The sequence below is a fragment of the Ascaphus truei genome, chromosome 3 (genome assembly GCF_040206685.1).
Source record: "Ascaphus truei isolate aAscTru1 chromosome 3, aAscTru1.hap1, whole genome shotgun sequence".
NCBI lineage: Eukaryota > Metazoa > Chordata > Amphibia > Anura > Ascaphidae > Ascaphus > Ascaphus truei.
Genome location: NC_134485.1, coordinates 256333492 through 256346583, shown reverse-complemented (window position 1 = coordinate 256346583; position 13092 = coordinate 256333492). Strand labels below are relative to the sequence as shown.

General features: G+C 45.7%; 1 protein-coding gene across 2 annotated transcripts in view; it reads left to right on the top strand.

Moving 5' to 3' along the window:
* Positions 1–13092, top strand: part of ARHGEF7 (Rho guanine nucleotide exchange factor 7) — a 184315-nt gene that overhangs the window by 116608 nt on the left and 54615 nt on the right. The window lies entirely within an intron of this gene.

Here is a 13092-nt window from a genome sequence, read left to right as displayed (position 1 = left end):
TGGTACTGTCAGATTTGGATATGAAATTACTGGTACTGTCAGATTTGGATATGAAATTACTGGTACTGTCAGATTTGGATATGAAATTACTGGTACTGTCAGATTTGGATATGAAATTACTGGTACTGTCAGATTTGGATATGAAATTACTGGTACTGTCAGATTTGGATATGAAATTACTGGTGCTGTCAGGTTTGCTTATAAAAGTACTGTTTGCTTGCCTGATTGCGTTTTCATCTGCATGAACGAGAGTTGTGTGAATTTTGAGCCTGCGGGGACGCGCGTGCCTCATCGTGACGCATTTTCGTCTCCATGAAGGCGTTTTAGTCCCATGAGAATTTAGGCAGGTGCTAGCAAAGAAGTTTCACTTAAAAAAGGAAAAGTCAGGGTGTGCAGACAGCATGGGAGGTATAGCTGTCAATCACTGCGGGAGCTTCCAAAAGTCACGCCCCCCCAATGCCTTGTTCCTGTGGATGTAAAGCATTGTGGGGAGAGACTGTGGAAGCTGCTGCTGTAATATACACCGAAACCACCCATGCTATGGTGCAGTTTGGGGCCTTACGAAGTGCACAGTCCCTACACTGGCTCAGGAACCCACTATACAGCCTGGGATCTGCAATACATTCTGTGTTGCCGAACCCCCTATTGGAAATCATTGATTTAGATATATTTGAGCTATACAACTTAACCCCGTTATAGCGCGGTCCTCGGGGGCCACCAGCGACCACCGCGTTATAAACGGGGTCGCAAAAAAAATGGCCGCCTAATTTTTATTTATTATTTTTTTTTTGTGGTGGTACCGCGTCCGCCGGAGGGGGAAAGCTGAGAACTCTCCCAGCATTCCCAGGCCCGGTGGGGCAGCGGCAATAGCACGTAGCACTTACCCGGCATCTTGCAGCTCTTCTCCCTGTCTCTGCTTCCGTCTTGCGAGAGCAAGCTCCCTTAAAGAGACTGTGTGTGTGTGTGTGTGTGTGTGTGTGTGTGTGTGTGTGTGTGTGTGTGTGTGTGTGTGTGTGTGTGTGTGTGTATATATTTGGCTGTGAGTGAGTATGTGCTGTGAGTGTGTGCAGTGTGTGCAGTGTGCTGTGAGTGTGTGCAAAAAAAAACTTTAAAAATGTTTTTTTAAATTCGGGGTCCACGCTCAAACCGTGTTATAGCGGATCGCGCTATAACGGGGTTGAGCTGTATATTTGAGTTTTTTTTTTTTTAAATCTACATTTAACTGCTTATTTTTATCTGACCCTGTTATGTTCTAGGATGAAAATTACACAGTATATAATCATTAGTGTATTTATACACTCCTCCTGTTACCAGAATAACTGTTTGATTCGATCTCTTGTGAGTTGTTTTATTTCTTGTTCTCCGCAATCCTCTGCAGTCTGGTTTCCTTACTGCTTACCTAACTGAAACTGTCCTTACCACAGTAGCCACTGATCTCCATGCAGCTAATATCAAGTTTGTTTCTCTCTCCTCCTGTTTGACCTCACTGTGATTTTCAGTACTGTTGACCACTCCCCTTTCTTTCACAAGCTCCATTGGTATCCCGTACAAAGCCTTCCCTTGATGCTGCTGTTACCTCTCACATGGCTCTTTCTTTGGCATTTGTTCTACAAAGTGCGATTGCGCCAATCCAGCGCTACCATACTTTATAGACTAGGGCCTTTGTCTCATTTACGAACATGTTCTCTTCCTCTGTCAGTCTGTAGCTTTGTATACTTCAGGTCTCTGTACTGGGTGGCTTGATTAAGTCCTTTGCCTTCATATACTGTATCTGCTTTGTGCAGATGAGACTCTGAATCTATCCCCCCAAAACCTCGCACTACAGTTCAATCCCCAAACCTCTGAGTGGCTTTTGACTATATCCTCTCAGCTGACCCGCTACTCGTGTTAAACTTAATATGTTACAAACGGAGTGGAAGACTGTACATCAGGCCTGCACAACTCGTTAAGCGAGAAGGGCCGAACTGCTCCAAGGAAAAACAATTTGGGCCGCACTGGTAAAATCATCATCATCATCATCATCATCCAGCACCTCTTATCATCATCATTATCCTCATATATATCCCCCAGCACCCCTCATAATCATCCTCAGATCTCCCCCAGAACCCCTCACTATCAACCTTTGCGATACTCCCCATCTATCTCTCATACCCCCATCTCTCCCCCTCACCCACACACATAATACTCCCTCTCCACATCAAACACACAATACCCACACATCCCACCTCCCGTGCACCTCACATCCTTCTCCCCCGTGCACCTCACATCCTTCTCCCCCCTTGCACCTCCAATGACCCTCCCCTGCACCTCCAATGACCCACCCCTGCACCTCCAATGACCCTCTAATGACCCTCCCCTGCACCCGCCAATGACCCTCCCCTGCACCGCCAATGACCCTCCCCTGCACCGCCAATGACCCTCCCCTGCACTGCCAATGACCCTCCCCTGCACCGCCAATGACCCTCCCCTGCACCGCCAATGATCCTCCCCTGCACCGCCAATGACCCTCCCTTGCACCGCCAATGACCCTCCCTTGCACCGCCAATGACCCTCCCCTGCACCGCCAATGACCCTCCCCTGCACCGCCAATGACCCTCCCCTGCACCGCCAATGACCCTCCCCTGCACCGCCAATGACCCTCCCCTGCACCGCCAATGACCCCCCCCATGCACCGCCAATGACCCCCCCCATGCACCGCCAATGACCCTCCCCTGCCCTTGCACATCACCCCCCTCCTCTTGCACATCACCCCCCCCTCCCCTTGCACATCACCCCCCCTGCACATATCCCCCTGCACCTCACATCACCACCGATCACGGCGGGACTGCGCGCGCTCGCTCGCAAGCAGCGGGCACTGTAAGCTCGCGGGAGGAAGGGGAGAGCGGGCTATGCTTGTGGGGAGAGGGGGCTCGGGAGGAGATGGGGGGGGGGAAGAAGCAGCCGCCACGGGCCGCAGTGAGAGTGCTGGCGGGCCGCATGTTGTGCAGGCCTGCTGTACATATTACCGCGCTCCTCCCTTTAGACGTGTGCTGCTGGTAAAAGGATTGGCCTTACATATATGAAAAACAAAAAGAACAATTCCTGCGCTAATACCAAATTGGGCTAAAATATACTGGTGACATGTTTACATTTAGGAATGTCTGTGGGACAAAGAAGTCATTTAGTTACATCTTTTGAAAGTTTGTGGAGCTGTCCGCTCACTGTAACATGGCCAGATAGGAAGCCTCTTATCGGAAGTCCGTAGGAATCCAAGAGGTGAAATAAAGCTTGCAGTGCGCGCCTTGTAATGCTTTACAGAAGAAGCATTGTCTGACCGACCTCGAATGGTGTGAGAAGTCCTACAGACATAAATAATGGTTGCACTTTAGCATATGGGTAGCTGCACTAAGGTGAGGCCCCACAACTTAAGTGCTAAATTATATCACCATACACCATACAGTATATATAAGACTATAAAAACAGCAGAATCATTGAGAGTAGATCATCAGGAACAATTTAATACTAATATAGTATAATTCCGATTGCATTTGATCAACTTATGGTCTATCTTAAATTTAAATTTGAGGTCAGCCGACGTAATGCGAGTTTTATTGAGATCTAGGACCATGAAGGACGACTAGCCCTCCTGCATTATGTCACTTGTTTGATCTTTATGTGTGACAGTGAAGGGGTTAACCAGGCTTATAATAAAGGTCAAGCCCACTTGGTTAACCCTGACCTGTGTGTTAGGGTCTTAGAGTGTCAGCCCAGATGTCGAAAATGTATTACTGCAACTGTATACTGATTTTGCGACATTAAAGAATTATGTGATTTTTGCCTTTCCTGGGATGGTGGGATCGGGAGATTTCTAGGCTGTAAGTTTCAGGGTGGGTTTGGCGGAGAAAGTCTTTGCAGAATGTTTCTATGTAGCGGGGTTCTGGAGTTATGGGATACCCCAAGATTGTATCTGGAGATTGAGTGATATCTTCGGATACAGCTAAGCGCATTACTCCGCCAACCTCGGACCCTGGAAACGTTCTTACGACTCATTGCCAGGATCCCTGCTGCAGCATCTTCCAGACAAGGTAAATGGGTATGAAGGGATTAAAATATATCTGCAGGTATACACAGAGTCCTTAGTATAGCAGGGGTCCCCCAGTGTAGCAGAGGTACCCACATACATGCCCAGGTATCCTGAGCCTAGAGTAGGGGTTCAGGAAGGTGCTCGAGCTAAGGTTATACTGAGCATGTTTGCAGTGTTTTAAAAGTTTAAAAGTATTTTTCTCATGTGTGCCAGGAATGAGGCTAGTGATTGTAAGGGAATAGATACTCACTCCACCCCTGACACCAGAATAAGAACTCATAACTTTTAGCACACAGAAGACAGGACACCACATATTTTATTAAACGGGTATAGTTTAATGTGTATAGATATTGATAACCTGTATATGAACTAAGGGCTTTCTAGAATTCCAGAAGACCCAGATGGCTACTAGTTGGTGCCTCTGCGTCTGTCCGGAGGCCATACTTGAAAGGCTCAGAGATTCCATGCCTGCTCTATCTATTTTCCTCCAACTGGCACAATCATCGTAATTTTTCGTCGACTTGGCTCGCCCACACTATTTTTCAATGAGTTCGACTGCTTCCCTTCTCCACTCTCTCCCAACCCCCTGGTCGTCCTCGGTGACTTTAACCTTCACCTTGACAACCCCACCTCTGTGTCCTCATCTCCTCCTTTGGACTCTCACTGAATCTCCCCCCACCCACATACATGGAGGCACTCAACCTTATTCTCATGGCAAGATGCTACGCTGAGTCCCCCTCCACACTACTTGTCCCACCTGCCAATCACCTACTCCTCTCCACCATTTTTGTTTGCATCACTCTCTCTGCTCCTCCCTCTTCACGCCCACCCAATCCCATCCTTCACAAAAACCTCAAATCCATTGACACATCCTCCCTTACCACCTCCTCCTCACTTCTCCTGCAACTCAGATAATTTTCCTCTCTCCCACTGAATTCTGCCCTATCCACCCTCAACTCTGCATTATCCTCCATCCTTGATTTAATCACACAATTCCACCCTGTGCATCCCACCACAAAGCCACCTCAACCTTGGTTCACCTGCCAACTCAAAACACTCAGTCTTTCCCTTCGCACAGCAGAGAGATCATGGAAATCTTTCCGTTCCCCATCCTCACTTGCCACTTTCCAATCCCTCCTCCACCAATGCAACTCCACTCTCAAATCACAAAAACAAATATACTGTAACACCCTTATCAAATCACTATCACCTCATCCATGTAACGCTGTGCTCACCACAAACAAGGCGGGAACCCGGTACTGAGGTGGTAATGGGTATAACGCCACCCACAGCCACAGGGACACATCTGGAGTGCGGATGGTCAGGCAGCCGGGTCAGGATTGGAGAGAATAGAATTGTCAGGTACTTGCCGAGGTCAGAGGTAGGAGCCGGTAGAATGGTCAGTGTCCGTTTAGCCGAGGTCAGGGGTTGGAGCCAGAAGGAGACTAGAGGTCCGTTTGCCGTGGTCAGGATTGGAGAGATTCGGAAGGTCAGAGGTAAGCCGGGTCAATAAGCCAGAAGTGGGGAATCCTAGGAGATAGCCGGGTTGGTACACAGGAGAACAAGGCAAGGCAGGACAAGGAAGTGGGAGAACAGCGCTAACTGGAACTATGCTCAGCCAAAGTGCAAGTGGCACAGCTGAGCATATATGGGAGAGCATGACCAATGAGAAAGGGTGGCGGAGTAGAGGCGCGGCCTCCGCGGAGGCACAGATAGGCAGAGAGACACAGGAGACAGGTGAGCACAATAAGGAGAGTTGACACGCAGCTTGGGAGCGGTGCACACGCGTCACGTGTGCGTGCCGCATGACGTTTATGCGTGTCACAAGTGGGGGGCGGAGCCATGTGCCACGACATCAGAAAAGCTCCTGCGGGAGCGTGTGCTGTAAGAACAGCAGGGTTGCGCGAGACATCAGGTAAGGAGGGAGTGCGCCGCGGGGGACGCGCTCCCAGATTCCTTACAATCAACACCAACTGTTCTCCCCCCTAAATCTGCTACAATCGTCCCATCTCTCTCGCCTAATCCACCCTCCCCCTTCTCAGCCACGGATCTTGCTTCCTACTTCTCATACAAAATTGACATCCGTGCTCCTTTCCCCTCCTTTTGCCTTTTGCCCTTTCCCCTCCCTGCCCTTTCCCCTCCTTTTGCCCAAACACTGATGATGATCTCCTCTCAATCTTCAAACACTCTCATCCCACCACATCCCATTCTGATCCCAGTTCACACTCCCTCCTCTCTCCTCCTCCCCTATCTCTCCTCCTTCAACCTCTCCTTATCCAGCGGGCAATACTCAGACTCCTTCAAAACTGCTATAGTCGCTCCTCTCCTCAAAGAAACATCTCTCGGCTCTACCCTCCCCTCCAACTTTCACCCTATCTCACGCCTTCCATTCTTCTTCAAACTACTCCAGCGCACCGTTCACAGCCAACTCTCCATATTCATCTACACCCAATTCTTCCTTTCCATTGTCTAGTCTGGCTTCCATCCCTCACACTCTACTGAAACTTCCCTTCTCGCCATCCACAACTTTCTCTCCCAAGCTTGCCACTCCAAACTCTCCTCCATCCTCAACCTCAAACTCCTCGACCTCTCTTCAGCCTTTGACACTGTTGATTACCTCGCTAATCTCCACCCTCACCTACCTAGGCATCAGACACCGCCCTCTCATGGCTCCCATCCTATCTCTCCCACCGCTCCTACTCTGTCATCTTCAACAATTCATCATCTCTGCCTATCAGCCTCCAAGTAGGCGTGCCCCAAGGCTCCATCCTTGGTCCTCTCCTCTTATCCCTCTACACTGCCCCCTCTTTGACCATCTCCTCCAAGGGATTCAGCATCCATTTTTTTGTAGACGACATCCAAATCTATTTCTCCTTCCCACTGTTGTCACCCAAACTTTCCACCCGTATCTCTGCCTGCCTTTCTGCCATTTATATCTAAAGGTCCTCCCACTTAATACAAATTAACCCAGCTAAGACTGAAGTCCTCTACTTTCCTGCTTCATCCCCCTTTCCATCCTCCCCAATCCCCACCACCTCCTTCCCCCCTCAGCTTCTGCTCACAGACTTGAAGTCACCTTTAACCATTCCCTCGTCTTCGCCCCACACATCACCTCCATCACTACCACCTGTCGCTACCACTTACACAGCAAGAGAAAAAGTCATCCACTCGTTTCACCCATCTCGACTACTGTAATTTTCTTCTCCTCGGTCTACCCCTCCAAAAAATTCAAAACGCAGCCCGTACACTTCTCAATCTCTCCCGCTCTGCCACTGCTCTCCTCTCCAAACTCCACTGGCTACCCATCCTACATCGTTCTCTCATCAAATTCCTCAAGCTGGTCTACAAATCTCTCCATGGTCTCTCCTTACCTTTCTGCACTTCTCTCACTACTACCCCTTCCCGTCCTCTTCACTTCCTGACTGCCACAACCCTCATTTCCACCCCCCCCCCCTCCCCAGCTCCCTATCCCTCCTGCCTTATTCGCTCCATTCCACTGGAACAACCCCCCCCCCATCACATCCAATCTGCCCCCTCCCTAACTATCTTCAGAAGCCAACTCAAACTCATCTTCATCACATTCTATAATTTCCTGTTGATCTCCTATCTCATCCCTCACCCCTTCCTAATGTCTCTCCAAAACCCTCCTGTCACCCACCTGGCCAATCCAATTGTCTCCACTGTCCTCATTGTCAGACTCATCACCATGCCACTGATGATACTAAATCCAGAGACCTGACCCCAACCCCTGCCCACTAACCAAGCAAGCTCTAAATGCACCCGACCTATAGCCCAAACATAAGGTTCCCACGCCTACCCACCACAATGACCTCTTAATATTCTATAATAAAATCTATACGTAACAACATCTTTTGTTTTACTAACTAATGTACAGTGCCCTGGATAAGGGAACTATATAAATGTTGTTATAAATAAATAATGATTCCTCTTTTATGGTTTACTCTATATTTCTATAATTCATTCGGCATTGGAGATCCTGGCAGATCTTATTATTATTTTATAATGAACTGCTTTGGGAGTTGTGGTTGCTTCATTTTGCTAGAGAGAAACATGTAGTACATTTTTTTTTTAAGCGCTTTCACTTATCTGTTATCTGTTGACCATAGTGCTTCAGATCAACAGCCCGGCTTGGCCAGACATAGCCATGCACATCCCATTTGGTCAGGTCCTTTGTATAGTTTTTCCTTGTTTAAAATCCATTGGCCATATGAAATGTAGAAATTACCAGTGATGGATTCGGGTGCTCATATTCATTTCCCACAAAAATGTATAAATTGCAATTCTTTTTGTTAAATATATTAAACGTTTCCTAATGCATTCCCTCTTAGCCCTTCTGTAAGCATCCCATCCGTGATGCCCAGTTTAATGTTATTAACTTAACAAGTGTGAACATTTGTCTTTTTGTCGGGTTATGCTAAAAGCATTCTTAACAACCTTTCCTGATTTAGCCCGGTTCACTTCCAGACACACAAACGCAGAGCATTGGTTAACACCATGACTGTCACAACTGTGTGGCTTTGAGTCAATAGTTGCCATGGGAAAAGCCAAAATACTTCTCTTTATTGGGCAGTGCTGCTGAACCTGATAATATCCATAAAACGTAAGCTATGTTTGTACTGCATGCCATTACCTCAAGAGAAGTGTGTCAAGCTAAAGCACAATGCTTGCCCTAAATAACTGGAGCATGGATAACTGAGTCATGGAGCCCTTTGTGCCTCCTCCACAATGCCTGCCCCATAGCTTGCAGGAGGGGTGATGTCATTTCCATCAGCAGTTTCAGAGAAAGGAGTCCCAGCTTTCTGCTTCCAAGGACACAGAAACTAACTGCTCAAAGTGGAGTGCAGCCACAAAGCGTTGGTGCGGCAGTCACAATGCGCTGCCTGTGTGCTGTCCTGAGGCCCCTCAGTGCTGAGAGCTCCTGCTCTATGTATTACAAACAGAGACCGGCGTCAGAAGTGTGAGTCGCACATGCTTTTTCTATAAAGCGGTTTTCTGTAATTAGCTGGGCTACGATTCTCATTTTCTGTCCTTCCTTTGCAAACCTACATCGAGATCCAAGCTCCTGAAGTTGACGGCCAGAGATGTCATCTCAAGGTGTTTGTTTGTTTGTTTAAATGCTTGTCCTGCTGAGAGTGTACATAGATTTGGAGTAAGCAGAGTACACACAAATTACTTTTAGCCTGCTCGGTTTGTTTGTTCTATTTGGGCTTCAGCTCTATTTTAGGATCTCGTTATAAAGCTCTGTTTAAAGGTAGAAGAAAACCAAAAAATGTTTTGTGAAACTTAAATGTTCAATTGTAATTTCCAGTACTGTATATCAGACTCATTTTAATTCTTTTTATAGTCAGAATAAATTAGTTTCTCTTAAGTTCTTTAACACACACACACACACACACCATTCTTTAAAGTACACCGTGAGTGACATCAGCCATTTGCTTTAAGGATATGTAATAACCGCATCCGTTTTAACATAGTTGTGTGGCATTGATAAAAGAAAGAAAGATCTTGTTTTATAATGGGTGAAAAACAGTCTGCAGAGAAGGATGCGATATGATTAGCATTTTGGTCGTCTCTAGGACTGAAGTGGCTGTTAATGGTGGTTGCTGCCTCCTGAGATCGCTGCTAGTTGATTCTTTGTGTTCGCGCACCCGTTGTATTTATGTCTATAGTCCACGATGCCTGAGCACAGAGGAGAGATGAACTGCATAGCACAACAATTAAAGCAGCTTTAATAAAGGCTCTTTTGTCTCGTTCAGTGCAGCTGACCGCAAAAAGTTGTATTCATTTAGCTGCTCCTATTAGATAACACGGTTGCCGTGGCAAACTTAAAAAGCTAAAAACAAGGTAATCTAGAATTTCAAATGCTAACAAGGGATCCTAGATTTTCTCCCCATATGTGTATTCATTGATTCAGATCACTTGTTTTTTTATGATTTGCATTGATATTCTAAAGTAGCTTCAGGTTACCCTCAATACATTCAAAACAATTACAGCACAGGTGCTGGTTTTTAAAGATGGATTGTAAGCTCTGTGGGGCAGTGTTTGCACAAAGGTTGCTAAAAGATAGTTGGACTGTCTCACTGCTCTGAGAGCCGATGATAATGTTTCAGGGAGCAAAGTAGATGGTTTGGAGAGCTGTGAGTCATATTCAGAATGTATCTTAATGAGATAATTGAATGCATTTTGTTACAGCGCATCTTCCTTTTCATAAACTTCATGTGTATGAGAATGTGACCAACTTGTACAATTTACGTTTATTATTAGCAAAACAACAGTAGTCATTAGCAATTGTTAACAAACATTCAAGTGAATGAACATTGATTGCTAATGACTATTGAGTTTTGGCATATAACATCTGATGTGCTTTGTCTCCTAATTATCTCAATGGGGGTGTATTAAGAAGTGGCAGATTTTATGAGCAATTGTGAAACCCAAACAGTTATTTTATTGTAAACATTGTTTTGTAATATTTTTATTTTATTTTAGACATATTTCCTCTTTCTAGGTGTCCGTTTATTTCCACTTTGTTCTCTGCTTTTCAGATATGTTTGTTTAGCACAAATAGCACTCTTGAATCCAAGAAATATTTTGGAAAGTCCTTATAATACTGTGCTATCCCTGTCTAAACAGAAGTACTTTTGGCGCCCAGATACTGTATCTAATCTGTACTCCAATATTCAACTCTTTCGTCCCACCCACACCAGTTTCCCAAAGGCACTTCCTCCCAACCTCACCAACCACTTTAAAGAAAAAAAATCAATGCTATTCGACTTTGTTGAGCCCATCCACAACCCTCGGCTCCCAAAGCAACCCTCCGTTACTGCTACTACACTAACGCATCTCTTCAACCAGTCTCTTGGCACATGCTCCGTTCAAACATGCCTCCATAGCACCCATCCTGGACAAACTTTTTCTGCATCCTGTCTCCAGCATTTTATTGGAAAAACAATTGTTACAGTTTGCAGGCTATTAAACCTCACAGGGTTCTTCATGTGTAGCAGTTGTACAGCATGTCGGATTTATGTACAATTAGTAGTATGATGGTTTACAATAGGAGTTGAGAGAGGATATGCAGCTGAGGTACATTTGTTTTTAGTGTTGTCTGAAAAGTAGAGCAAAGGGAATGGGACAACTCTTGGAGAATGTAAGTCATTCTGTTTTCATTGCCACTTCAATGTTGCTGTTGGCTAAATCTATCTCCCCTCTCTTGACCTCTTCCATTCTTTCTAGTCTCTTGTCACCAACTGTCTTTCTGTTCATGGATATCCAGTCACCATCTTAAACGTTCCCTTCTTCAAACTCCATACCTGTATCTGATTCCTCACTTGGAATAAAAGTCTCCATTATTCTCCCAATACCCAATCCAGATGCTTGTCTTTTTTTTTTGCTCCTCCTCCTCCCTCTCCTTTTACCCTGCATACTCCGAATCTAACCAATTCTGTCATTTTCAAATCCGCAATATTGCGAATATATGCCCCTTCCTCGCTGAACAATCCATAAAAATATTTTATTCACGCTTATATCCCGACTGGACTATTACAACCTACTTCTAGTCTCCCCCTCTTCCATCTGTCACCTCTACAGTCCTTTGTAGATGCAGTTGTCAGGCTCATTTACCTCACCAACCTTTGCTGGTCCACTATACAAATTATTACACTGGCTGCCTATATCCCACAAAGTCAAATTGAAGACACTCGTGCTCGCCTACAAAGCTATACATACACCATTCCACTCTATATATATCTGGCCTAATTTCCAAATACTGCCCCACATGCAATCTACACTCTGGTCATGATTTACATCTCTCCCCAAGACCTCCCCCATGCTCTACCCCAACTGTGGAAATCTCTTCCACATATCTTGTGTAAAAAATTTTTTGTTGTTGTAAGAATGACTATTTCTTAAGACCCTTTCCGTACTGAAAGACTCCTTACGGCGTCTCCCTGCTTCCTCCAGTCAGCTACATCATGCTGGTGAATACTGTCCCACGCCTCTTCTTACACTGTGGACTAGTGATTAGCACAGGAGAGGAGCGGCCCAATATTGATCAGCGCACTGTCTGTAAATAGCTGAAGCTATGATTCGCAGCAGCAACATCTCCACACTCTCTGCACTGGTGGAGGTGGAGAGTGGGCTTATGGGGCAACCAGTTACCTCCCAATGCTATTAATGTGCAAGAAAGGGCAATATTGTCCCTCTAGCGAAAGGGTCAATAGGTACAGTATCACAGCCTCAATTCTCTAATATGACTACCAGAACTTTGCACTATGCTGTATTTTACAATGTGTCATGTTCTATAATAATCCTTCAGAACATATAAAACATTCTCCCTGTATATCTTTACCACTGCAGATCTTGAGACTCTGTTTTGTAATGCATTTGAATATTATAACGTCTGTTACTGCAGGTTCTGGGGCGGGTGTAATAGTCCATTTACAGAGCAGTGTCCTGCAGATTTGAAGATAAAGTAAATTTTCATTTTAACTACAAAAGGCGGCTCTGGCCATTGCTTCCATACATACAATATTTCCGTTTCTTCTAGTCCCTATATGGCAACATGAACATAATGGGTATAGGCTTTTTCTCCAGCTGGGGGTAGGACAGAATAATTGGCCCGGGTATAAAGAAGGCATTCACTCCCCCAAGGCCAGTTTTTCATAGTGACAGCTGAAATGATAAAACAGAAAGAAGCCCAACAGACAAACCAGCGAGTGAAATGTACATGTTGCCATGAAGGAACTAGAACAGAAAAAAATATTGTAGGTACATTTCTCCTTTTCCTCTGCGTCCTCATTGCAACGTGAACATAATAGGATATTGTGACCGTCTCTCTCCCTGCTAAGTATCTTGGCTTCCCCCTCTGTGGTTTGTTTGATATATATATTTTTTGTATCAAGCAAAGAAGGGAATCAACCGCAAACACTGTTTTAGGCCTCGGCCATGTTTAACGCTTGCTTGCTGAAGCGTTCTGACGCGCGCTCCTGCTCAGCACTGAGCCCCTACAGCCG